Source organism: Pseudophryne corroboree, chromosome 8 (genome assembly GCF_028390025.1).
Source record: "Pseudophryne corroboree isolate aPseCor3 chromosome 8, aPseCor3.hap2, whole genome shotgun sequence".
NCBI lineage: Eukaryota > Metazoa > Chordata > Amphibia > Anura > Myobatrachidae > Pseudophryne > Pseudophryne corroboree.
The window spans coordinates 446,358,755-446,385,496 of NC_086451.1; the positions used below are offsets into that span (position 1 = coordinate 446,358,755).

The 26,742-nt window shown below is 48.7% G+C and overlaps 1 protein-coding gene across 3 annotated transcripts in view; it reads right to left on the bottom strand.

The window, feature by feature from the left end:
• LOC134949545 (HAUS augmin-like complex subunit 3) overlaps positions 1–26,742 on the bottom strand; it is a 75,823-nt gene that overhangs the window by 48,085 nt on the left and 996 nt on the right. Inside the window, exon 2 of one of the 3 annotated variants that reach the window (XM_063938182.1) lies at positions 4,661–4,735. The exons of 1 other annotated variant lie outside the window; for it this stretch is intronic. The gene's annotated coding sequence lies outside the window, so the exon portion shown is untranslated. Of the gene's footprint in view, positions 1–4,660; positions 4,900–26,742 lie in introns of those variants that run through there. One more of the 3 variants, XM_063938181.1, reaches the window with a different exon arrangement.

Consider the following 26,742-nt stretch of genomic DNA (forward strand, 5'->3'; position numbering starts at 1 on the left):
ACCCCTGCGTCGCCAGCCACCCACTATCTCCCTGTCACCCCTGCGTCGCCAGCCACCCACTATCTCCCTGTCACCCCTGCGACGCCAGCCACCCACTATCTCCCTGTCACCCCTGCGTCGCCAGCCACCCACTATCTCCGTGTCACCCCTGCGTCGCCAGTCACCCACTATCTCCCTGTCACCCCTGCGTCGCCATCACCCACTATCTCCCTGTCACCCCTGCGTCGCCAGTCACCCACTATCTCCCTGTCACCCCTGCGTCGCCAGCCACCCACTATCTCCGTGTCACCCCTGCGTCGCCAGTCACCCACTATCTCCCTGTCACCCCTGCGTCGCCATCACCCACTATCTCCCTGTCACCCCTGCGTCGCCAGTCACCCACTATCTCCCTGTCACCCCTGCGTCGCCAGTCACCCACTATCTCTGTCACCCCTGCGTCGCCAGTCACCCACTATCTCCCTGTCACCCCTGCGTCGCCAGTCACCCACTATCTCCCTGTCACCCCTGCGTCGCCAGTCACCCACTATCTCCCTGTCACCCCTGCGTCGCCAGTCACCCACTATCTCCCTGTCACCCCTGCGTCGCCAGTCACCCACTATCTCCCTGTCACCCCTGCGTCGCCAGTCACCCACTATCTCCCTGTCACCCCTGCGTCGCCAGTCACCCACTATCTCCCTGTCACCCCTGCGTCGCCAGTCACCCACTATCTCCCTGTCACCCCTGCGTCGCCAGTCACCCACTATCTCCCTGTCACCCCTGCGTCGCCAGTCACCCACTATCTCCCTGTCACCCCTGCGTCGCCAGTCACCCACTATCTCCCTGTCACCCCTGCGTCGCCAGTCACCCACTATCTCCCTGTCACCCCTGCGTCGCCAGTCACCCACTATCTCCCTGTCACCCCTGCGTCGCCAGTCACCCACTATCTCCCTGTCACCCCTGCGTCGCCAGTCACCCACTATCTCCCTGTCACCCCTGCGTCGCCAGTCACCCACTATCTCCCTGTCACCCCTGCGTCGCCAGTCACCCACTATCTCCCTGTCACCCCTGCGTCGCCAGTCACCCACTATCTCCCTGTCACCCCTGCGTCGCCAGTCACCCACTATCTCCCTGTCACCCCTGCGTCGCCAGTCACCCACTATCTCCCTGTCACCCCTGCGTCGCCAGTCACCCACTATCTCCCTGTCACCCCTGCGTCGCCAGTCACCCACTATCTCCCTGTCACCCCTGCGTCGCCAGTCACCCACTATCTCCGTCACCCTGCGTCGCCAGTCACCCACTATCTCCCTGTCACCCCTGCGTCGCCAGTCACCCACTATCTCCCTGTCACCCCTGCGTCGCCAGTCACCCACTATCTCCATGTCACCCCTGCGTCGCCAGTCACCCACTATCTCCATGTCACCCCTGCGTCGCCAGTCACCCACTATCTCCCTGTCTCCCCTGCGTCGCCAGTCACCCACTATCTCTGTGTCACCCCTGCATCGCCAGTCACCCACTATCTCCGTGTCACCCACTATCTCCGTGTCACCCCTGCGATTCCAGTCACCCACTATCTCCAGGGGGAGGGGGCGCACCAGCCAGAATATTGCCTAGGGCACCAGTCCCGTACCTTGCGCCCACCTCCACCTCACTTTCACTGCCCATCTCTGGCCTACTCTGCCAGACTCCGCGACCAGTAACTAAAATCATGAGCTGCAGCTGTCACCTAGTGCAGTACGGCCAGAGAGGGGAGGAGAGGCCACGGTACCCGCTCAACCCCTCTATCTCCGACCCTGGATTCCTGGCTGCAATTTCCACCGGCGACCCCCGGAGTTAACATCAAAGGAGGAGCCACGCTGCAGTTCTAGACCCTGGACCAGGTAAGTAAATAGCAATATAAGTGTCACTCACTGCCTGTCCTCATCACCCTTTCCTTCTATCTGTCACACTCTCGCCTACTGCTGTTACGCTTTCCCTGGCATCACCCACTGCTGTCACCCTCTACCTGGCGTCACCCTCTCCCTGTCATCCACTGCTGTCACCCTTATACAGGACTTCCATTAACTTAATAGTGCTGCATCCATAGCGCTATTAAGTTAATGGAAGCCCTGTACAACACAATTGCATCCATGTCCTCCTTCCAGTCCCAAAGACTAGGTTTTTTTTTTATTTAAAAAAAAATGTACAATATATTAGCCACCTGCTTATCACAAGTTTGATGAGCAGGCTGGCTGCAGGCATTGGCAGCAGCTGCATCGGACTGATATGCGAATTAGTGGCGGGGCCCGAGTCAGTTGATGGTGGGTGATTTTGTAAGTAGTAGACATCGGCTCAGGGGCAGTAGAGGGCATTGGCTCAACGGTGGTAGGGATCATCGGCAGGACTCGGCGGACATTATCGCTGCAGTGCCTCACCAGCCAGTGACCTCACCGCACGCCACTGTCTACCAGTGGTTCTCAACCTCGGTCCTCAAGTACCCCCAACAGTTCATGTTTTCCAGGTCATCCAGCAGTTGAACAGGTGTAGTCATTACTCACTGACACATTTTAAAAGACCCACAGGTGGAGCTAATTATTTCACTTGCAATCCTGTGAGGAGACCTGGAAAACATGAACTGTTGGGGGTACTTGAGGACCGAGGTTGAGAACCACTGCCCTATACCAATAGACTCAGGACGTCCAGATACAGCAGAATGTGTAAGGAGCAACCCCAGGCTCAGTGTCCGGAAAAGGCTAAAGGATGAGTCAGGCCCCAGGATCAGCGAGAATAGCTACAGTATATAGCTGGAACATTGTATGTCTGAGGTGCAGATAGGAGGAGAGCTACAGTGACCACGGTGAAACCAAGCTGCCCCCATAGTGGGACCTATAAGGACACAGAACACCAATTGCTCTACAGCGGCGGATCTCCACCATGGCTAGAAGTGGATGCATCAGCTTCTTCAGTCATGAACCAGTAACCACATTCAGTAGACTCCTGACCACCACAGCAGCTAATAATGCAACGGAGGCAGACGAGCTGCATATTCTCCAGGCATGGAGCAGTCAGGGGAGCACCACAACATGCAGGACACAGCCAACAGGGAGCCACCCTTGTTATAGGGCTAACATCTGCATTTAAATTTGGGGAAAGTGTTGAAGGCATTGATGGACATTTGGAGATGTTAGAGATGACCTGTAGCCTCTGCTTAGTCCCCGCTCTGCAAAGGTATGCAATGGAAGTCTATTGTGGAGTGTATGAAGAAGAACTTTGAGAAAAAGTAGAACGTGCAGACTGCACAATCCTTATGACAGCGTCAGAGTCACTAAGGAGAGATGGAGACAAAGGAGCGGAGCACAGTGGCCAAGGGTAGTGCACAATTACATACTGTATTTATAGATGCGGTGTATATATAAAAATATATACTACTCAGTGCTGTTTTATAGAAATATTTGATTTATGCTGTTTATAAAGACCAGGCAATATTCACTAATGGTGATAGTACTAAATGCTATACTGAATTAAGCTACATGTGACAGAATAGACCGCTTTTCCTACTGTATAGACTTGTTCATGACTTTGTGCCAAAGACTAATGCAAATGAAACAAATTGGAGGCCATGGAATAGTGAAGCATGGTATCGGATAGGCTTGCAAAGAACGTCCACCTATACTTGTTGGTGTGAAAGTATCTGGTCTCCACCTGGAATCTGTACTGACCCTGTGAATTGGAATTTGCGCATATATTATACATGCTGCAGCTACTACAACGTGACTTTATCACCAGCTCAGAATACACGTTTCCTGTCTTAAGACTGCATTGTTCCGGTGTTCAGTGGTTCCCAAACTTATTTGAATCACGGTGCCCTTGAGGATCAGCGTTTTTTTCACAGCAACCCTAGTCCAAAAGTTTCTTACAGCAGGATGTATTAAGCATTTGCTGTATATCCCGCCATACATCGCATATGTACTAACATATGCGATTAGTATCGCAAAGGACGGACAGCTAGCGGCCGCTGTAGAGTCCCCGGCGGCTGCGGGGGTACTGGGATGGATCGCTCTCATGAAGAGTGCAAAAAAAAAAAAAAAAAAAAAGCCCATAGGCTTCTATAGGGTAACGCCAGCAAAGTTGGCATTACACTCCCCACCAAAGCCCCAGTATCCAGGGCTTAGTACATACGGGAAGTGCATCCAAAGGCCGAAAACTGTCTTTTTTGTAAATTGTGCTCCTGTCCTCATTAGAGTCAGTTATGCAGGAGTGGACAGTGTTATAATTCTGTTTGCCCACTGTCCACACATTATATGAGTGGCAGCTACTATCACTGATTTTGCCTATCACATTGACCATTTAATTTGTTCCTGGGCAACCAACTCGCGGAACCCTCCCTGTGTGTGCCTCATAACACCCCAGTGTTTCACGGCACCCAGTTTGGGAACCACTGGTGTACCGCAAATGTGGCCCTCTGTTATAACACATGCAAGACACTTACATTATAAAGCTTATAGCAGAAAATACGTGACACAGGGCAGTTGGTAAACATGGCACAAATGAAAAATAATGACAGCTGTAGTACGTAAAGCATATAGAAAACATGGCTCGGATTAAAAAATAAAAAGCTCTAAAAGTGTCCCTCTTGTCCATTAGGACTGTAATAAAGGCACAAAGTAAAACCACAATGCTAATTCATTTTTACATATTTAGTTACCTGTTTTATAAGGACTCTTTGGTTTGTTTTACGTTTGACTTCTTTTCTGGCTGTGCTAGATTAATTAACTTCCACCTGTGAGGAAATTAAAGACTCAATTTGTTTGCTTGGGATCCTCCAAGCTCAGCAATTACTTCCAGTTCCAACAGGATCAATGTGAACTGACAGACTGTACTCTCATGATGTTGGTTCAGCCCACAAAATGGCCGTCTCCACAATGTGCAGGCTACAAATGCACTTTAACCATACTTGCCTACCTGACCCTCTCCATGAGGGAGAAAATGCTCTGTTCCTGGACTTTCCTGGTCATGTATGATTGCCATCACCTGTGGTGAGCTAGTTCATTGATAAGAAAGGTGTTTCACCACAGGTGATGGCAATCATACATGACCAGGAAAGTTCAGGAACAGAACATTTTTATCCCTCATGGAGAGAGTCAGGTAGGCAAGTGTGACTTTAACCCTCTCGGTGCATATATCAATAAAACCTGTATTATAGACTCATTGAAGTCCTCCTGCAGACCATATGTATTCTGAAAGTAAATATCCTACTGTTCTCAAACTCGCTCACATTTCCCAGGCCACTTAGCAGGTGCACAAGTGTAATCGTCACTCACTGACACATTTGAAAAGATCCACACGTGGAGCTAGTTATTTGATTTGTGATTCTGCGAGGAGACCTGGAAAACATGAACTGTTTGGGGCCCTGAATTCCGAGTTTGAGAATCACTTTCCTATGTAATTGGCAACTAGCAGCCATGTTTCTGTAGTCCACACTGTGTAAATAACCTGGATTTTATAGAGCAATAGTGGATTTAGATTTTGAATAAAAGTGACACTTAAACCATTGTTTGCAGGTAAAAATGTAATTGGGCATAGTGTTATGTCCGTTTCTATTGACATAGTGCTATTCTATAATTATACCTCAAAGTTTAGTCTGTGACTTCTCACATTTGGTGTCCGGTCTTTAGGTCGACCACTATTGGTCGACATGGTCACTAGGTCGACATGTCAAAGGCCGACACATGAAAAGGTCGACATGCGTTTTTCAAATTCTTTTCAACTTTTTCATACTTTACAATCCACGTGGACTACGATTGGGAATAGTAACCTGTGACGATGTTATGCACACCAGTGCCTGCAGGAATGTACTGGTGTTTGAACTGTTATGCACACCAGTGCCTGCAGGAATGTACTGGTGTCTGAACAGAGAGGGATGCAAAACAAATGAACTCACAGACAGACTGGGAAATATGACATAACGTACACAGAAGGTGATAGGGTAACAAAACCAACACAGAGTGAACAGAGAAGCCCAGAGGCTAAGAAACTGGGTGTCTCCCTAGTATTAGAAATGCTCAGATGGAAAAAGCAAGATGTTGTGTTTTAATACGTAGAGAACCCGAAATGCTGTTGCTAAGGGCAACAGCAAAACCCTAAAGGGTTACCAACGGGTGTGGCAGTAAACTCCTTGGTCAGAGATGGAATAATAGACACAAGGAGAGTCTCCACAATCCTAATTCTCACTTGCAGGACCCAGGTTCAGCTTACTGCCACTAAACTGACACATGGACGCCCTGCACAGTGAGAGAGGATTATGCAGGCAGGTCTGAGAGTACAGCCACAAACCTGCTGGGTTCACAGAATAGCAAAAGAACCTCAGCAGGCTAAATGACTGACTCCAGTCTTACTGCTAGGTCTGGATTGGCAGAGTGTAGTACCAAATCCCCAGGCCTATTTGCAGTAAGCAACAACAAATACAAAGCTACACAGTACTGGCTAACTTTCAGGAACTGACTAACCAACAAAGATTCAGCAGCATCTGCTTAACCTGAGAAGAGGCCTTATAAAGCAGGTGCTGTCCACGCCCCCCTCAGACCTCACAGACTGTGAGCACAAAAACCAGCACCGGATCCCCTGCCTGTAACCACTGCATAGCAAAAGACCCGAACCAGAGTATCAGCTGCGCTCAGGTTACTCCGCTAGCACTTGTCTCCCGGTTGCCATGACGACGTGGCAGCACAGGGCAGGAGACCCTAACAGTACCCCCCCTCTGACGAGGGGTCAAAGAACCCCTACCACCGGGTTTATCGGGGAACTGCGAGAAGAAAGAGCGTATCAGTCTGGGGGCATGAAGATCACAACTGCGCACCCACGACCGCTCCTCCGGGCCAGTGCACCAAAAATGACAGCCGACCCCGAACCATCTTGGAGTCAAGAATCCTTTCAACAACAAACTCCCTCTGGCCACGTATCAGAAGAGGGGAAGGTCTTCCTCTGGAAGAAGGATTACTAATCGCCCGTTTTAAAAGGGAACAATGAAATGTTTTATTGATACCCAAAGAACGGGGCAGATCTAACTGAAATGCCACCGGATTGATAACCCTGGTGATCTTATAAGGGCCGATGAACCGGGGGCCTAACTTATGAGATGGCTGTCTCAACTTCAAATTCTTGGTAGACAACCAGACGAAGTCTCCTAATTTGAAGCTGCAGGGTCTTTTCCGCTTATCAAAAACCCTTTTGGTCACTAATGACACAGACACAAGGGCTTTCTTCACTTTCCTCCAAATACCTCTAAGGACCGAAACGACAGAGGAACCACCAGGCGTGGAGTCCAGGGGGTCAAAAGAATTGGCCTTAGGATGATGCCCATACACACAAAGGAAGGGAGAGATCCCTGTAGCAGAGTGAGCCGCGTTGTTATAGGCAAACTCCGCCATTGACAGATGAGCAACCCAGTCAGTCTGACACTTGGAGACATAACACCTGAGGAACTGCTCCAAGGACTGGTTCACCCTTTCAGTCTGCCCATTAGACTGCGGATGGTAGCCTGACGACAAGCTGACAGAAATCTGGAGATCGGAACAAAATGCCCTCCAGAATTTGGCCACAAACTGGGATCCGCGGTCAGAGACCACATCAAGTGGCAACCCGTGGAGACGCACAACATGCAGCATAAATAATTCAGACAGGCGTCTGGCCGATGGCAGCCCAACCAGTGGAACGAAGTGCGCCATCTTCGAAAACCTGTCAACGACAACCCAGATGGCTGTCATCCCCGAGGATTTGGGCAAGTCCACAACAAAATCCATTGAAATGTGGGTCCATGGCTTAGATGGAATAGAGAGTGGATGTAATGGGCCAACAGGAACCCCTCTAGGAGTCTTATTTCGGGCACAGATGTCACATGCCCGAACCCACTGATCCACATCCTTAGCCACCGAGGGCCACCACACCGCCCTAGATAGCAACTCCCGAGTTCTGGCAATACCCGGGTGACCTGCCGACTTCTTGGCATGGAATTCCAGGAACACTCGCTGTCTTAACCTAGGAGGCACAAACAAAAGACCTACCGGAAGGTCTGGAGGAGCCTGCTCCTGTGCTCTAAGGACTAATGACAAGAGGTCCTGGGTAATGCCCACTTTAATACATGATGGGGACACAATGGGCAACGGCTCCTCGGTGGTCTCCTGGATTGGAGCAAAACTCCGCGAGAGCGCATCAGCCTTGATGTTTTTTGACCCAGGGCGATATGTTATCAAAAAATTAAAGCGAGCAAAAAACAAAGCCCATCGTGCCTGCCTGGCATTGAGACGCTTCGCTGACTCTAAATATGCCAAATTCTTATGGTCGGTGAGAATTGAGACCACAAACTTAGCCCCCTCAAGCCAGTGTCTCCACTCCTCGAGTGCATCCTTAATAGCCAACAATTCCCGGTTACCCACGTCATAATTCATCTCGGCAGGCGAAAATTTACGGGAAAAGTAAGCACAGGGATGAAGGCGATTATCAGACACTCCCATCTGAGAGAGCACTGCCCCAATACCCATCTCAGAGGCATCCACCTCCACCACAAAAGGACGCTCTGGATCTGGGTGTCGCAGCACCTTGGCCGAGACAAATGCCCATTTGAGACGGGCAAAAGCCGCTTTGGCCTCACGAGACCAGTGAGCAATATCCGCCCCTTTCTTAGTGAGTGCCACCAAGGGCGCCACTATAGACGAAAATCCAGCGATAAATCGTCTATAAAAATTTGCAAAGCCCAGGAAACGCTGAAGCGCCTTCAAACTAGTGGGCTGCACCCAATCCAGGACTGCCTGTACCTTGGAACCCTCCATTTGGAAACCTTCTGGGGAGATAATATATCCTAGAAATGCGATTTGCTGAACTTCAAATTCGCACTTCTCCAGCTTCGCCCCAAGCCGGTGGTCTCTGAGTTTCTGGAGGACTAAGCGTACATGCTTCCGATGTTCCTCCAGGGAATGGGAGAAGATTAGGATGTCATCTAAGTATACAACTAAGAATCTATCCAAATATTCCCTGAGCACATCGTTCATGAAATCCTGGAAGACTGCCGGGGCATTACAGAGCCCAAAAGGCATCACCAAATATTCATAATGCCCTGAGTGGGTATTAAAGGCAGTCTTCCATTCATCCCCCTCTCTTATTCGGATTAGATTGTATGCACCGCGTAGGTCAATCTTAGAAAAAATGGTGGCAGTACGAAGCTGGTCAAACAAGACCGAAATGAGAGGCAGTGGGTATGAGTTTTTAATCGTGATACGGTTCAATTCCCTGAAGTCAATGCAGGGTCGCAATGAACCGTCCTTTTTACCCACGAAGAAGAACCCCGACCCAACTGGAGACTGTGAAGGTCTGATAAATCCTTTAGCCAAGTTCTCCTGAATGTACTCTGCCATAGCCTGAGTCTCAGGACGTGACAGGGAGTACAACCTGCTCTTGGGAAGCTTAGCATTCGGCAACAAATCAATGGCACAGTCATAGGGGCGATGGGGAGGTAGTACCTCTGCAACTTTTTTGGAGAACACGTCCGCAAAATCTGCATAACACCCTGGCAATCCTGGCAAACTTAGCTGCGAGAGCCTGACTGGAAGGCTCAAGCAACTCCTGAAACAATCAGTACCCCAACTAAGAATCTCCCCAGAGACCCAGTCAAATTGAGGATTGTGGGCCCTTAACCAGGGTAACCCCAACACCAATGGGGCAAAAGTACAGACAGTCACATAAAAGGACAATTTTTCAGAGTGTGTGGCTCCAATAAACAAAGAAATCTGGCTAGTGCAAGAGGTAATTTTACCCTGGGATAATGGTTCCCCGTTTAACCCACAAATCTCAATTTCCGACGCCAAGGGTACTAAGGAAACAGAGTGTTTCAGGGCGAATTGGCGGTCCATAAAAACCCCGTCGGCCCCACTGTCCACAAAGGCCTCAGTCTTGACAGTTTGACCGAGGATCTTCAAGGTCACCGGAATGATAAAAGTCTTCTTGGGAAATTCTGACTTCTGGCCTGACAGGATATTTCCCATCACCCTCAGGCCCTGAAGTTTTCCGGCTTTTCTGGGCATGATACTACCACATGACCCTTATTCCCACAGTACAAACACAACCCCTGCAGTCTCCTCCGCGTCTTCTCACGCGAGGAGAGGCGGGTAGCCCCAATCTGCATAGGCTCCTCTGAAAATTCCTCAGAGTCTGAGGTTCCCTTGGGAAAGAAGGAAACCTCGGTCTCCCTTTCAAGCCTACGCTCTCTCAGCCGTCTATCCACCCGGATGGATAACTGCATGAGCTGATCCAAGCTATCAGGCAAGGGATATTGTACCAGTTGGTCTTTTATCTGGTTAGAAAGACCTCTTCGGTACTGGTGTCTCAGGGCTGGGTCATTCCACTGGGTATCATGGGCCAACCTCCGAAACTCCGTACAGTAAACCTCAACTGGCCTTCGCCCTTGCTTAAGGATCGAAATCTGAGCCTCGGCTGAGGCCGTCTTGTCAGGGTCATCATACAACATGCCCAGTGCCGTAAAAAAAAGCATCAACACTTTTAAGCGACGGACAGTCAGGCTGCAACCCATATGCCCAGACCTGTGGGTCTCCTTGTAGCAAGGAAATCACTATACCCACCCGCTGAATCTCTGACCCAGAAGACTGAGGCCTAAGCTGGAAATATAACTTGCAGCTCTCCTTGAAACAAAAGAACTGCGAGCGATCTCCAGAAAAACGATCCGGAAGATTTACTTTCGGCTCCTTAACCCCTGAAGGTGCTGCTGCTGCGGGAGCTCCGCCAGCGGCCTGGGAGGTGTGCATTTTAATGGACAAATCATTAAATTGACGAGTCAGGACTGCACCTGATCGACCACCTGTTGCAACGTATTTTGAGGGGTATGCTCCATATTCCCACAAAATTTCAACAGGAGTATTAGGCTGCTGAATATGTTATGCACACCAGTGCCTGCAGGAATGTACTGGTGTTTGAACTGTTATGCACACCAGTGCCTGCAGGAATGTACTGGTGTCTGAACAGAGAGGGATGCAAAACAAATGAACTCACAGACAGACTGGGAAATATGACATAACGTACACAGAAGGTGATAGGGTAACAAAACCAACACAGAGTGAACAGAGAAGCCCAGAGGCTAAGAAACTGGGTGTCTCCCTAGTATTAGAAATGCTCAGATGGAAAAAGCAAGATGTTGTGTTTTAATACGTAGAGAACCCGAAATGCTGTTGCTAAGGGCAACAGCAAAACCCTAAAGGGTTACCAACGGGTGTGGCAGTAAACTCCTTGGTCAGAGATGGAATAATAGACACAAGGAGAGTCTCCACAATCCTAATTCTCACTTGCAGGACCCAGGTTCAGCTTACTGCCACTAAACTGACACATGGACGCCCTGCACAGTGAGAGAGGATTATGCAGGCAGGTCTGAGAGTACAGCCACAAACCTGCTGGGTTCACAGAATAGCAAAAGAACCTCAGCAGGCTAAATGACTGACTCCAGTCTTACTGCTAGGTCTGGATTGGCAGAGTGTAGTACCAAATCCCCAGGCCTATTTGCAGTAAGCAACAACAAATACAAAGCTACACAGTACTGGCTAACTTTCAGGAACTGACTAACCAACAAAGATTCAGCAGCATCTGCTTAACCTGAGAAGAGGCCTTATAAAGCAGGTGCTGTCCACGCCCCCCTCAGACCTCACAGACTGTGAGCACAAAAACCAGCACCGGATCCCCTGCCTGTAACCACTGCATAGCAAAAGACCCGAACCGGAGTATCAGCTGCGCTCAGGTTACTCCGCTAGCACTTGTCTCCCGGTTGCCATGATGACGTGGCAGCACAGGGCAGGAGACCCTAACAGACGATCGTAACATGTTGCCCGAAACATGGCGAGCGAGGGGTCACGGTGCACTAATTGGGGTTCCCAGTCACTTTACGAAGAAGACGACACAGTTTTTTAAAAATAAAACTCCTGTTGACCTTTTTCATGTCAACCTAATGACCGTGTCAACCTATTTCAGGTGTCGACCTAGTGACTGTCGACCAATATTGGTCGAGCTAATGACTGTCGACCTAGTTACTGTCAACCCAACAATCCACACCCCTCACATTTATAGGGATAGTCATAGCCTGTATAAAGTTAGTTTACCCACTATAGATTTTATACACGTTAGTGGGCTGCAGTATGTACATTTACGTGCATTCTTTTTAACAAGTCAGTTTTTGCAGCTGCAGCTTCAGAGCCAAGTTTGTGCACATGCAACCAATGACACGTATGATTCATGTGACGGCCCCCGTCACTGCCCCCCCGCCGCCGAGTCGCCTGTCGGTTGTATCCGCCGTCGTGCAGCTCGGCAGCGGATCGCTCAATGTGTAGGGCTCATTACCTGGGTGCTCATGGAGCAGTCACGCATTGCATACTTCCCAACATGACCCTCTCCAGGAGGGACAGAATGCTCTGCTCCTGGACTTCCCTCTTAATTTATGGTTGCCCGCACCTGTGCTGAAACACCTTTCTTATCCATTAGCCGGTTCAACACAGGTGCAGACAATCATACATTAAGAGGGAAGTCCAGAAGCAGAGCATTGTGTCCCTCCTGGAGAGGGCCATGTTGGGAGGTATGCATTGTCAGTGAGCGCATATTGCTGGATATGTCCCGGGCTATGCAGAATTAAGTGTAGGCGTAATGGCACCTGTTTTCAGATGCACCTTGCACCAGGGATAAGGCTGGTGGGGTTTGGGAATGATAACCTGGCAGATGGCATGCCAGCTGTCAGTATACTGACAGCGGCATCCCGTTTGCCAGAATCCTGGCAACGAGTCCCCTCGTGAGCTCACTGGTTCTATTGGACCGACCAACCAACCGAGTGGGAATACCCAGGGGAGGGGGTCAGGATTCCATCCGCCGGCATTTTACCGGTTGTCAGGATTACGGCGTTGGTTTCCTGTACGCTGGGATCCTGACCGCCGGTGTTACAACTACATCCCGGCTTGGTAGCCGGAAGCAGGGAGTATGGGAGACAAGCCGGTGTGCAGCCTAATGCCTCCTACACATTTGCCGATTTGCCACCAAGGTGCCCGACGGCCAACCCGCCGGTGGGGGGTGACTGAGGGAGTGAAGTTTCTTCACTCCCTGATGTCACCCGGCCCCATAGCCCTGCATGCTGATATGGACAATATTGTCCATATTTGCTTGCAGGCATAAACGAGCCAGCACTAACGATGAGCGACGCAAGGCCGTGCTTCGTTCATCGTCGGTGCCTATACACTGAAAGATATGAACAATTTCTCGTTTATTACTGAACGAGATTGTTCATATCGGCCGCACACATTGGCAAGTGTGTAGGGCCCTTAACATGTGTGGCACCTGGAAACAGTTGTACATACCCCTTTAAAATATAAATGACAGTGCACAACTTGATACCTCATTTGGCTGGTACAGCAGAGGTTAAGGGACAGACCAGAGTCCGATCACGTGTCCCATTTGTGAGGTAGAAGGTTCTGATTGGACAGAGACTGAGAGAGCAAGCAGAGCCTTGTGGGAAGAAGAGGGCTGTGATGTAGGTTGTTGGAGAGAAGCCATTGAAGGAGCTGGATGAGTGGCGAATAGCGGAGCTGGAGAGCTGATTTGGCGCGCACCAGGTTGTTACGTGAGGCGGTGGAGAGCAGAGCTGCAGAGAAGAGGCAGCGGAGTGCTTCTGCGAGTATGGAGAACAGGGAGAGCAGGCGTGAGATGCCGCAGCCAGGGACCAGGAACCTCCAGACCTAAGCAGAGGCACGGATGCTGCAGACATTTTGGGAGAAGCTGAGCCCTCGGAGCCAGATTTTGGGAGGGACTGAAATAACCTATGAGGTTCGGAGTGGGTAACAGAGACTGTTTGTTGTTGCGGACTGCAGGAGGGTGAGTGATAAGCCCTTTTGTCCATTGTTACAAACATACTACTCACGTGCGCATAGAATAAAGGGTGCTACCAGACACTTAACTAAGAATCACGCAGTTTCCCATTTAACCACAGTATAAACCAGAACAGAGACACTACTTGTAAGAAGAACATCGCAGACACATTGAGTTGTTTTAGAGAGTAAAGGACTGAGTTATTCATTCTAAGAGATAATGACTACAGAGACAGTTGCTTGACAGAGATTCTATGACACCTTCCTTACTTACATCCTTATATAACATTGGAGCACAGTGACATTTACAAACTGAACCCAGCATCAATCTTTCTTCTAAAAGTGCAATTGTACCACATCCCCATTGCAACACTGTGGCACTGTCATATCTCCATCCCTTGTGCAGCAAGTCCAGTTATACCACAGTTCCCGTATTGCAATACTGTGGCACTGTAGGATCCATGAGCTCCAACATAAATTGCCAGTGAAGATTGTGACATTTCTTGGGTATCAGAGATATGTAGAAAAGTAGTAATTGATGTTGCAAACTGTATTCTTAATCACCTTTATCACTGTTTTTCTTGTTATATAATTTTCCTTAGAATAAGCCTATATCTGTGATTAGATTGATTGAAACCATTGACTTATTGAATGTCCCAGTGTAATGTGAGCTGTAGCTAAATGTGATTTTCTTGTAATCGTTTTCTTCCATTTTCATTATTGTGATTATCCAATTCTTGCAGCAAACTAATCACCATCTTTAATCCAGAAGTCCTTGCGGCCTAATAAAATAATTTCCTGTTGGAAATTGCTGTAATTGAATCACTGTTGCGTATCAATCTATACTACCTCTCTCTCCCCTATACAACGAATAAGGTACAGGGGGAAGTGTCAGTTATCTAGCCATGAACATCTGTGGTACATCTTCCAACCACTTAGACACCTGCCAACCCCTGGGTGTTACACATGGAGGGAACTATGGGAGACAAGCTGGTGTGCAGCCTAACATGGAGGATGCTATGGGAGACAAGACGGTGCGCAGCATGCAGCCAAACATGAAGGGAGTATGGGAGACAAGCCAGTATGCAGCCTAACATGGAGGGAGCTAGGGGAGACAATCTGGTGTGCAGCCTAGCAAGGAGAGAGTATGGGAGACAGGCCGGTGTGCAGCCTAACATGGAGGAAGCTATGGGAGACAGGCCGGTGTGCAGCCTAACATGGAGGAAGCTATGGGAGACAGGCCGGTGTGCAGCCTAACATGGAGAAATTACATCAGTGTCGACATGCTGAATTTCGATATGTAAAGTAGACACAATAGACCTGTTGACATGTTCTCTGTCGACTTCATGACCATATTAATATTCTCATGTCAACATTATGAATACAACATGGTCACTGTCGACCTAACAAAACAAACTAGGTTTTTATGGCAAGTGTGGACAGAAGAGGACATAAGTAGTACGTAACAAGCTATGTTCCAGTTTTATCAAAGCTTGGAGAAAGATAAAGTGGAGAGAGATAAAGGGGCAGATGTATTAAGCCTGGAGAAGGCATAAGGAAGTGATAAACCAGTGTTAGGGTCTCCTGCCCTGTGCTGCCACGTCGTCATGGCAACCGGGAGACAAGTGCTAGCGGAGTAACCTGAGCGCAGCTGATACTCCGGTTCGGGTCTTTTGCTGTGCAGTGGTTACAGGCTCTGTGCACGGCAGGGGATCCGGTGCTGGTTTTTGTGCTCACAGTCTGTGAGGTCTGAGTGGGGCGTGGACAGCACCTGCTATATAAGGCCTCTTCTCAGGTTAAGCAGATGCTGCTGAATCTTTGTTGGTTAGTCAGTTCCTGAAAGTTAGCCAGTACTGTGTAGCTTTGTATTTGTTGTTGCTTACTGCAAATAGGCCTGGGGATTTGGTACTACACTCTGCCAATCCAGACCTAGCAGTAAGACTGGAGTCAGTCGTTTAACTTGCTGGGGTTCTTTTGCTACTCTGTGAACTTAGCAAGTTTGCGGCTGTATTCTCAGACTTGCCTGCCAAAATCCTTTCTCACTGTGCAAGGTGTTCAGGTGTCAGTTTAGTGGCAGTAAGCTGAATCAGTGCACTGCAAGTGAGGACTAGGATTGTGGAGACTCTCCTTGTGTCTATTATTCCATCTCTGACCAAGGAGTTTACTGCCACACCCGTTGGTAACCCTTTAGGGTTTTGCTGTTGCCCTTAGCAACAGCATTTCGGGTTCTCTACGTATTAAAACACAACATCTCGCTTCTTTACATCTGAGCATTCCTAATACTAGGGAGACACCCAGTTTCTTAGCCTCTGGGCTTCTCTGTTCACTTTGTGTTTATTTTGTTACCCTATCACCTTCTGTGTACGTAATGTTATATTCCCCAGTCTGTCTGTGAGTTCATTTGTTTTGCATCCCTCTCCGTTCAGACACCAGTACATTCCTGCAGGCACTGGTGTGCATAACAACCAGTGATAAGTGCAAGGTGATAAACGCTCCAGCCAATCAGCTCCAATATGTAAATTAACAGTTAGGAGCTGATTGGCTGGTGCGTTATCACCTTGCACTTATCACTGGTTTATCACTTCTTTATGCAGTCTCCAGGCTTAATACATCTGCCCCAAAGTACCAACCAATCAACTCCTAACTGTCTCTGGGCACCTGTCATGAACTTTTACCCCTGATAACAAGTGACATTACCCCGCAAAGTAGCCGGTGCAAGGTGGAAGTGCATGGTGATGATGTCACATACCTGGCGGAGGGCGGTATATAAGGTATGTTTTGTTCACTTGTTATATATTTTCTTGCTAAAGGTCCATAGGACATTGAGCTTACATGTTTATCTCTTAAGTCTTCGTTGATAAAAACTAGTGAGTGCCGCCGTATCTGCAGTGCTATGCTGGCTTAAAAATACCTTGGAGGGTACCAGAGCAAGTGTTTTTTAATTCATGAGGCGTGCCAGCTGAATTCGACTATTATATATATATATATATATATATATATATATACACACACACACACATACACTGCTCTAAAAAATAAAGGGAACACTAAAATAACACATCCTAGATCTGAATGAATTAAATATTCTTATTAAATACTTTGTTCTTTACATAGTTGAATGTGCTGACAACAAAATCACACAAAATTATCAATGGAAATCAAATTTATTAACCCATGGAGGTGTGGATTTGGAGTCACCTTCAAAATGAAAGTGTAAAAACACACTACAGGCTGATCCAACTTTGATGTAGTGTCCTTAAAACAAGTCAAAATGAGGCTCAGTAGTGTGTGTGTGGCCTCCACGTGCCTATATGACCTCCCTACAACCCACACAAGTGACTCAGCTAGTGAAGCTCATCCAGGATGGCACATCAATGCGAGCTGTGGCAAGAAGGTTTGCTGTGTCCAGGAGACAGGCCAGTACATTAGGAGACGTGGAGGAGGCCGTAGGAGGGCAACAACCCAGCAGCAGGACTGCTACCTCCGCCTTTGTGCAAGGAGGAACAGGAGGAGCACTGCCAGAGCCCTGCAAAATGACCTCCAGCAAGCCACAAATGTGCATGTGTCTACTCAAACGATCAGAAACAGACTCCATTAGGGTGGTATGAGGGCCCGACGCCCACAGGTGGGGATTGCGCTTACAGCTCAACTCCATGCAGGACGTTTGGCATTTGCCAGAGAACACCAAGATTGGCAAATTCGCCACTGGCGCCCTGTGTTCTTCACAGATGAAAGCAGGTTCTCACTGAGCACATGTGACAGATGTGACAGAGTCTGGAGACGTCAAGGAGAACGTTCTGCTGCCTGCAACATCCTCCAGCATGTCCTGTTTGGCAGTGGGTCAGTAATGGTGTGGGGTGTCATTTCTTTGGGGGGCCGCACAGCCCTCCATGTGCTCGCCAGAGGTAGCCTACTGCCATTAGGTACCGAGATGAGATCCTCAGACCCCTTGTGAGACCATATGCTAGTGTGGTTGGCCCTGAGTTCCTCCTAATGCAAGACAATGCTAGACCTCATGTGGCTGGAGTGTGTCAGCAGTTCCTGCAAGACGAAGGCATTGATGCTATGGACTGGCCCGCTCGTTCCCCAGACCTGAATCCGATTGAGCACATCTGGGACATCATGTCTCGCTCCATCCACCAACGCCACGTTGGCGGATGCTTTAGTCCAGGTCTGGGAGGAGATCCCTCAGGAGACCATCCGCCACCTCATCAGGAGCATGCCCAGGCATTGTAGGGAGGTCATACAGGCACGAGGAGGCCACAGACACTACTGAGCCTCATTTTGACTTCTTTTAAGGACATTACATCAAAGTTGGATCAGCCTGTAGTGTGTTTTTCCACTTTCATTTCGAGGGTGACTCCAAATCCAGACCTCCATGGGTTAATAAATTTGATTTCCATTGATCATTTTTCTGTGATTTTGCTGTCAGCACATTCAACTATGTAAATAACAAAGTATTTAATAAGAATATTTCATTCATTCAGATCTAGGATGTGTTATTTTAGTGTTCCCTTTATTTTTTTGAGCAGTGTGTATATATATATATATATATATATATATATATATACCACAGAAGAACGAGGCGGCACTCAGAGACTTCAAACAGCAAACGAGTTTAGTGCAAAATCTGCAGTGATACAATCAACGTTTCGGGGTATTTACCCCTTCATCAGGATAACATATACAGTGTAAAACATCACCTTATATAGGTGCACTCACCCCCTGGTGTCTTCCCCACGCCTGGCTGCCGCTGGCCGCGCCGGTCCGGCCCCGTCATCCGCCCACCCGGAGTGACCACTTCCGCCGGAAATGACGTCGCGTAGTGACGTTGCGGGTCCCGGCCGCGTTGCCCCGGTAACGCTGTGTAAACAAATACAGTGTGATTGTACATCGGCCCACGGACATACAACAGAGGGTAGTTAAAATACAATGTGGCCTTCTGTAACCAAAGATCACACACTGTCCCATGACTGTAAATCTAGATTTACAGTCATGGGACAGTGTGTGATCTTTGAAGGGGTAAATACCCCGAAACGTTGATTGTATCACTGCAGATTTTGCACTAAACTCGTTTGCTGTGTGAAGTCTCTGAGTGCCGCCTCGTTCTTCTGTGGTATGGATATGGGGGTAACACCCTAGGGGAAGGCACCAGCAGCAAGCTAGCCCAGGGGGCGGACCGAGTGCCGGCGTTCAGTGTATGATAGATATATATATATATATATATATATATATATATATATCCTTCATGTTCCTCATGTATATATGTGTTTTTGGTATATATACTGTATATATAAACATATCTGTGCATGTGTGTGTGTGTGTGTGTATATGTATGTATATATATACAGTATGTATATATATATATATATATATATATATATACTGTATATATAGCGTAGCGTGAGTAAATCTGCTAAAATCAGCTTGCGAGCGAACAACTCGGAATGAGGGCCTATGTACACAAACTTTGTTTAATACACAAAGTTATTAAAAATATTGGCTAAAATGACCTTCAGACTGTGTGTATAAGGTGTATATGTAAAATAAATGCATTCTGTGCTTAGATTTAGGTCCCATCACCATGATATCGCATTATGGTATGCAATTATTCCAAAATACGGAAAAATCCCATATCCAAAATACCTCTGGTCCCAAGCATTTTGGATAAGGGAGACTCAACCTGTAGTGAGATAGATAGATAGATAGATAGATAGATAGATAGATAGATAGATAGATAGATATCATAGCTACAGTATAATGTATTAGGGGCTCCTGACTGGGGAATGGCATAAGACACATGGAGACGCACCATCTTATGGACATGTTATAGGAGTGTCACTGCAGTTGTAGTGAAATCAGATGATTAATCGCTGACATTGGAGGCAGTAGTCTGTCAGAGATCTGCACATAGCCTGGGGGGGCAGGTGCAGGTTTTGACGTTTGTGTTGTAAGATCAGCATAAAGTCGCACACACTACAGCGGCAGAAGATGCACACACAGATGTATATACACAGATGTGCCTGAGTTTCACTCAGAATCAGGCCACATTTTTAGATTATTATATATGTTTTAATGGGGTTGGTATCAGGATCCCGATGGTTGGCATGCTGGCTGTCAAAATACCGACATAGGCATTCCGATGTTGAAAATACCGACATGAACTATTTAACTAAGCCAACCCCCCTAACCCTAACCCACCTTTCCCGTACCCTAAACCTAAACACTCCACCACCACCGCAGCCTAACCCTAACCATCCCCGGAGGTGCCTAACCCTAGCCCACCCTCCCTGCAGCCTGACCCTAACCTCAAATCCCCCCCCCCCCCCCTCGCAGACTAAACCTAACTACCCACCTCCCCTCCCGAACACCAGAGATGGGGTGATAGAGATTGTCCGCAGTCACAGGCACGCAGTGATTGGCTGTACATAGAGCGCATCTCCCGAGACCTTCGTTTTATAAAAGCGAGTTCTTGATTCTGATTTCTGTGTAAAATATATGCTTATATAAATACATATATATAACATATATATATGAATTGTTATTTAAAGCAAGATGCACTCCTCCTGCAGTCTCATCAGTAAGGGTGCTACCTGTAATGTCCCCGCATCAAACGGTGAACACATGCAGACGGTTTTCCACTAACATGGCACCGATACATAAACGATATAACCACTTTTCAATTTTATATCACCTTGAGAAATCGACGAACAGTTATGGGAAAACAGTGGACTTCATATTTATACCACTGAGCTAGTCATCATTCTTAAGACACATTGGTACCGCCAGAAAAAATAAGATTTTACTCACCGGTAAATCTATTTCTCGTAGTCCGTAGTGGATGCTGGGGACTCCGTAAGGACCATGGGGAATAGCGGATCCGCAGAAGACTGGGCACAACTAAAGAAAGCTTTAGGACTACCTGGTGTGCACTGGCTCCTCCCTCTATGACCCTCCTCCAGACCTCAGTTAGGATACTGTGCCAGAAGAGCTGACACAATAAGGAAGGATTTTGAATCCCGGGTAAGACTCATACCAGCCACACCAATCACACCGTATAACTCGTGATACTATACCCAGTTATCAGTATGAAATATAACTGAGCCTCTCAACAGATGGCTCTCAACAATAACCCTTTAGTTAAACAATAACTATATACAAGTATTGCAGACAATCCGCACTTGGGATGGGCGCCCAGCATCCACTACGGACTACGAGAAATAGATTTACCGGTGAGTAAAATCTTATTTTCTCTAACGTCCTAAGTGGATGCTGGGGACTCCGTAAGGACCATGGGGATTATACCAAAGCTCCCAAACGGGCGGGAGAGTGCGGATGACTCTGCAGCACCGAATGAGCTAACTCTAGGTCCTCCTCAGCCAGGGTGTCAAACTTGTAGAATCTTGCAAATGTGTTTGACCCCGACCAAGTAGCTGCTCGGCAAAGTTGTAAAGCCGAGACCCCTCGGGCAGCCGCCCAAGAAGAGCCCACCTTCCTCGTGGAATGGGCTTTCACTGATCTAGGATGCGGCAGTCCAGCCGCAGAATGTGCAAGCTGAATCGTGCTACAGATCCAGCGAGCAATAGTCTGCTTTGAAGCAGGAGCACCCAGCTTGTTGGGTGCATACAGGATAAATAGCGAGCCAGTTTTCCTGACACTAGCCATCCTGGAAACATAAATTTTCAGGGCCCTGACTACGTCCAGCAACTTGGAATCCTCCAAGTCCCTAGTAGCCGCAGGCACCACAATACGTTGGTTCATGTGAAACGCTGATACCACCTTAGGCAGGAATTGGGAACGAGTCCTCAATTCCGCCCTATCCATATGGAAAATCAGATAAGGGCTTTTACATGACAAAGCCGCCAATTCTGACACACGCCTGGCTGAGGCCAAGGCCAACAGCATGACCACTTTCCACGTGAGATACTTTAGCTCCACGGTTTTAAGTGGCTCAAACCAATGCGACTTTAGGAAATCCAACACCACGTTGAGATCCCAAGGTGCCACAGGAGGCACAAAAGGAGGCTGAATATGTAACACTCCTTTAACAAAAGTCTGAACTTCAGGCAGTGAAGCCAGTTCTTTTTGGAAGAAAATCGACAGAGCCGAAATCTGGACCTTAATGGAACCCAATTTGAGGCCAATAGTCACCCCTGACTGTAGGAAGTGCAGGAATCGACCCAGCTGAAATTCCTCCTTTGGGGCCTTCTTGGCCTCACACCAAGCAACATATTTCCGCCATATGCGGTGATAATGTTTTGCGGTCACATCCTTCCTGGCTTTGATCAGCGTAGGAATGACTTCCTCCGGAATGCCCTTTTCCTTTAGGATCCGGTGTTCAACCGCCATGCCGTCAAACGTAGCCGCGGTAAGTCTTGGAACAGACAGGGCCCCTGCTGTAGCAGGTCTTGTCTGAGCGGTAGAGGCCATGGGTCCTCTGAGATCATTTCTTGAAGTTCTGGGTACCAAGCTCTTCTTGGCCAATCCGGAACAATGAGTATAGTTCTTACTCTTCTCCTTCTTATTATCCTCAGTACCTTGGGTATGAGAGGAAGAGGAGGGAACACATAAACCAACTGGTCCACCCACGGTGTCACTAGAGCGTCCACCGCTATCGCCTGAGGGTCCCTTGACCTGGCGCAATAGTTTTCTAGCTTTTTGTTGAGGCGGGACGCCATCATGTCCACCTGTGGCCTTTCCCAACGGTTTGTAATCAGCCGGAAGACTTCTGGATGAAGTCCCCACTCTCCCGGGTGGAGGTCGTGCCTGCTGAGGAAGTCTGCTTTCCAGATGTCCACTCCCGGAATGAACACTGCGGACAGTGCTAACACGTGATTTTCCGCCCATCGGAGAATCCTTGTGGCTTCTGCCATCGCCATCCTGCTTCTTGTACGGCCCTGTCGGTTTACATGGGCGACCGCCGTGATGTTGTCTGACTGGATCAGTACCGGCTGGCTTTGAAGCAAGCGTCTTGCCTGACTTAGGGCATTGTAAATGGCCCTTAGTTCCAGAATATTTATGTGTAGGGACCATAGTCCTTGGAAATTTCTTCCCTGTGCGACTGCTCCCCAGCCTCGAAGTCTGGCATCCGTGGTCACCAGGACCCAGTCCTGTATGCCGAACCTGCGGCCCTCCAGAAGATGAGCACTCTGCAGCCACCACAGTAGAGACACCCTGGTCCTTGCAGACCGGGTTATCATCCGATGCATCTGAAGATGCGATCCGGACCACTTGTCCAACAGATCCCACTGAAAGATCCTTGCATGGAACCTTCCGAATGGAATTGCTTCGTAAGAAGCTACCATCTTTCCCAGGACTCGCGTGCAGTGGTGCACCGACACCTGTTTTGGTTTTAGGAGGTCTCTGACTAGCGATGACAACTCCTTGGCCTTCTCCTCCGGGAGAAACACCTTTTTCTGTTCTGTGTCCAGAACCATCCCCAGGAACAATAGACGTGTTGCAGTAACCAGCTGCGACTTTGGAATATTCAGGATCCAGCCGTGCTGTTGTAGCACTTCCCGAGCTAGTGCTACTCCGATCAACAACTGTTCCCTGGACCTCGCCTTTATAAGGAGATCGTCCAAGTACGGGATAATTATAACTCCCTTTTTTCGAAGGAGTATCATCATTTCGGCCATTACCTTGGTAAATACCCTCGGTGCCGTGGACAGACCAAACGGCAGCATCTGGAATTGGTAATGACAGTCCTGTACCACAAATCTGAGGTACTCCTGGTGAGGAGGGTAAATGGGGACATGCAGGTAAGCATCCTTGATGTCCAGTGATACCATGTAATCCCCTTCCTCCAGGCTTGAAATAACCGCCCTGAGCGATTCCATCTTGAACTTGAATCTTTTTATATACGTGTTCAAGGATTTAAAATTTAAAATGGGTCTCACCGAACCGTCCGGTTTCGGTACCACAAACATTGTGGAATAGTAACCCCTTCCTTGTTGAAGGAGGGGTACCTTGACTATCACCTGCTGCGAATACAGCTTGTGAATTGCCTCTAGCACTGCCTCCCTGTCCAAGGGAGTCGTTGGCAAGGCAGATTTGAGGAAACGGCGAGGGGGAGACGTCTCGAATTCCAGCTTGTATCCCTGAGATACCACTTATAGAATCCAGGGATCCACCCGTCAGCAAGCCCACTGATCGCTGAAGTACTTGAGACGGGCCCCCACCGCACCTGGCTCCGCCCGTGGAGCCCCAGCGTCATGCTGTGGACTTAGAGGAAGCGGGGAGGAATTTTGTTCCTGGGAACTGGCTGTATTTTGCAGATTTTTCCCTCTGCCTCTGGGCAGAAAGGACGCGCCTCTAACCCGCTTGCCTTTCTGGGGCCGAAAGGACTGTACCTGATAATACGGTGCTTTCTTTGGCTGTGAGGGAACATGGGGTAAAAATGCTGATTTCCCAGCTGTCGCTGTGGAAACTAGGTCCGAGAGACCATCCCCAAACAACTCCTCACCTTTGTAAGGCAAAACTTCCATGTGCCTTTTAGAATCTGCATCCCCTGTCCACTGCCGAGTCCATAAACCCCTCCTGGCAGAACGGACATTGCATTTATTCTAGATGCCAGCCGGCAAATATCCCTCTGTGCATCTCTCATGTATAAGACTGCGTCTTTTATATGCTCTATGGTTAGCAATATAGTGTCCCTGTCTAAGGTATCAATATTTTCTGACAGGGAATCTGACCACGCAGCTGCAGCACTGCACATCCATGCTGAAGCAATAGTTGGTCTCCGTATAATGCCTGAGTGTGTATAAACAGACTTCAGGATAGCCTCCTGCTTCCTATCAGCAGGTTCCTTGAGGGCGGCCGTGCCACCTTCTTTGAGAGGCGTGTGAGCGGTTTATCCACCCTAGGGGATGTCTCCCAGCGTAACCTGTCCTCTGGCGGGAAAAGGTACGCCATTAGTAACTTTTTAGCCCATGCTTCTTCACACACTTCATTTAATTCATCAGAAGGGGGAAAAACCACTGGTAGTTTTTTCTACCCAAACATTATACCCTTTTTTGTGGTATCTGGGGTAATATCAGAAATGTGCAAGACATTTTTCATTGCAGCAATCATATAACGGGTGGCTCTATTGGAATGTACACTAGTCTCCTCGTCGTCGACACTGGAGTCGGTATCCGTGTCGACATCTGTGTCTGCCATCTGAGGTAGCGGGCGTTTTAGAGCCCCTGATGGCTTTTGAGATGCCTGGGCAGGCACGAGCTGAGAAGCCGGCTGTCCCACATCTGTTATGTCGTCAAACCTTCTATGTAAGGAGTCGACACTATCACGTAATTCCTTCCACATGACCATCCATTCAGGTGTCGGCTGACTGAGGACAGGACCCCACAAAGCCCTTTAGGGAGACAGAGAGAGAGTATGCCAGCACACACCAGAGCGCTATATATATAGGAATTCACACTACCCACAGTGATCTATTCCCTATAGCTGCTAATATTATGCAGAATTGCGCCTAAATTTAGTGCCCCCCCCCCCTCTCTTTTTTACCCTATGTAGTCTGGAAACTGCAGGGGAGAGCCTGGGGAGCGATCCTTCCAGCGGAGCTGTGAGGGAAAATGGCGCCAGTGTGCTGAGGGAGATAGCCCCGCCCCTTTTTCGGCTGACTTCTCCCGCTTTTTTATATGTATATTTGGCAGGGGTATTTTACACATATATAGTCTTTATGACTATATTATGTGTTATTTGCCAGCAAGGTACTCTTATTGCAGCCCAGGGCGCCCCGCCCCCAGCAGTGACCGGAGTGTGAGGTGTGCATGGGGAGCAATGGCGCACAGCTGCAGTGCTGTGCGCTACCTTGATGAAGACCAAAGTCTTCTGCCGCCGATTTCCAGGAACGTCTTCTTGCTTCTGGCTCTGTAAGGGGGACGGCGGCGCGGCTTCGGGACCGGACGACCGAGGCTGGGCCTGTGTTCGATCCCTCTGGAGCTTATGGTGTCCAGTAGCCTAGAAGCCCAGGCTAGCTGCAAGCAGGTAGGTTCGCTTCTCTCCCCTTAGTCCCACGTAGCAGTGAGTCTGTTGCCAGCAGATCTCACTGAAAATAAAAAACCTAAAATATACTTTCTTTTTCTAAGAGCTCAGGAGAGCCCCTAGTGTGCATCCAGCTCGGCCGGGCACAAAATTCTAACTGAGGTCTGGAGGAGGGTCATAGAGGGAGGAGCCAGTGCACACCAGGTAGTCCTAAAGCTTTCTTTAGTTGTGCCCAGTCTCCTGCGGAGCCGCTATTCCCCATGGTCCTTACGGAGTCCCCAGCATCCACTTAGTACGTTAGAGAAATACAAATAAAAATACTGGCCCCTACAGGTAAAATAAAACACACTGGACCCCAAAGGGGCGGGAAAAAAATTAATGGCCTCAGTAGGAAAAACACATTGACCCCACACTCCCACCCCTCGCGGCCTGCGCTGTATCACACTCACACACTCCCTCCCCCCTGCACTCTATAACACTCACACACTCCCGCCCCCTGCACTCTATTACACTCACACTCCCCTTCCCAGCGCTGTATCACACTCACACACTCCCTGCCCCCTGCACTCTATTACAATCACAGACTCCCGCCCCCCACGCTGTATCACACTCACACACTCCCGCCCCTACACTCTATTACACTCATAGAAACATAGAATTTGACGGCAGATAAGAACCACTTGGCCCATCTAGTCTGCCCCTGCACTCTATTACACTCATACACTCCTGCACCAGCACTCTATTATACTCCCCCCCCCCCCCCCGCTGTATCACATTCCCACCCCCGCACTCTAATACACCCACACACTCCCACCCCTGCACTCTATTACACTCACACTCCCGCCCCCCATGCTGTATCACACTCCCACCCCCGCACTCTATTACACACACACACTTCCACCCCCTG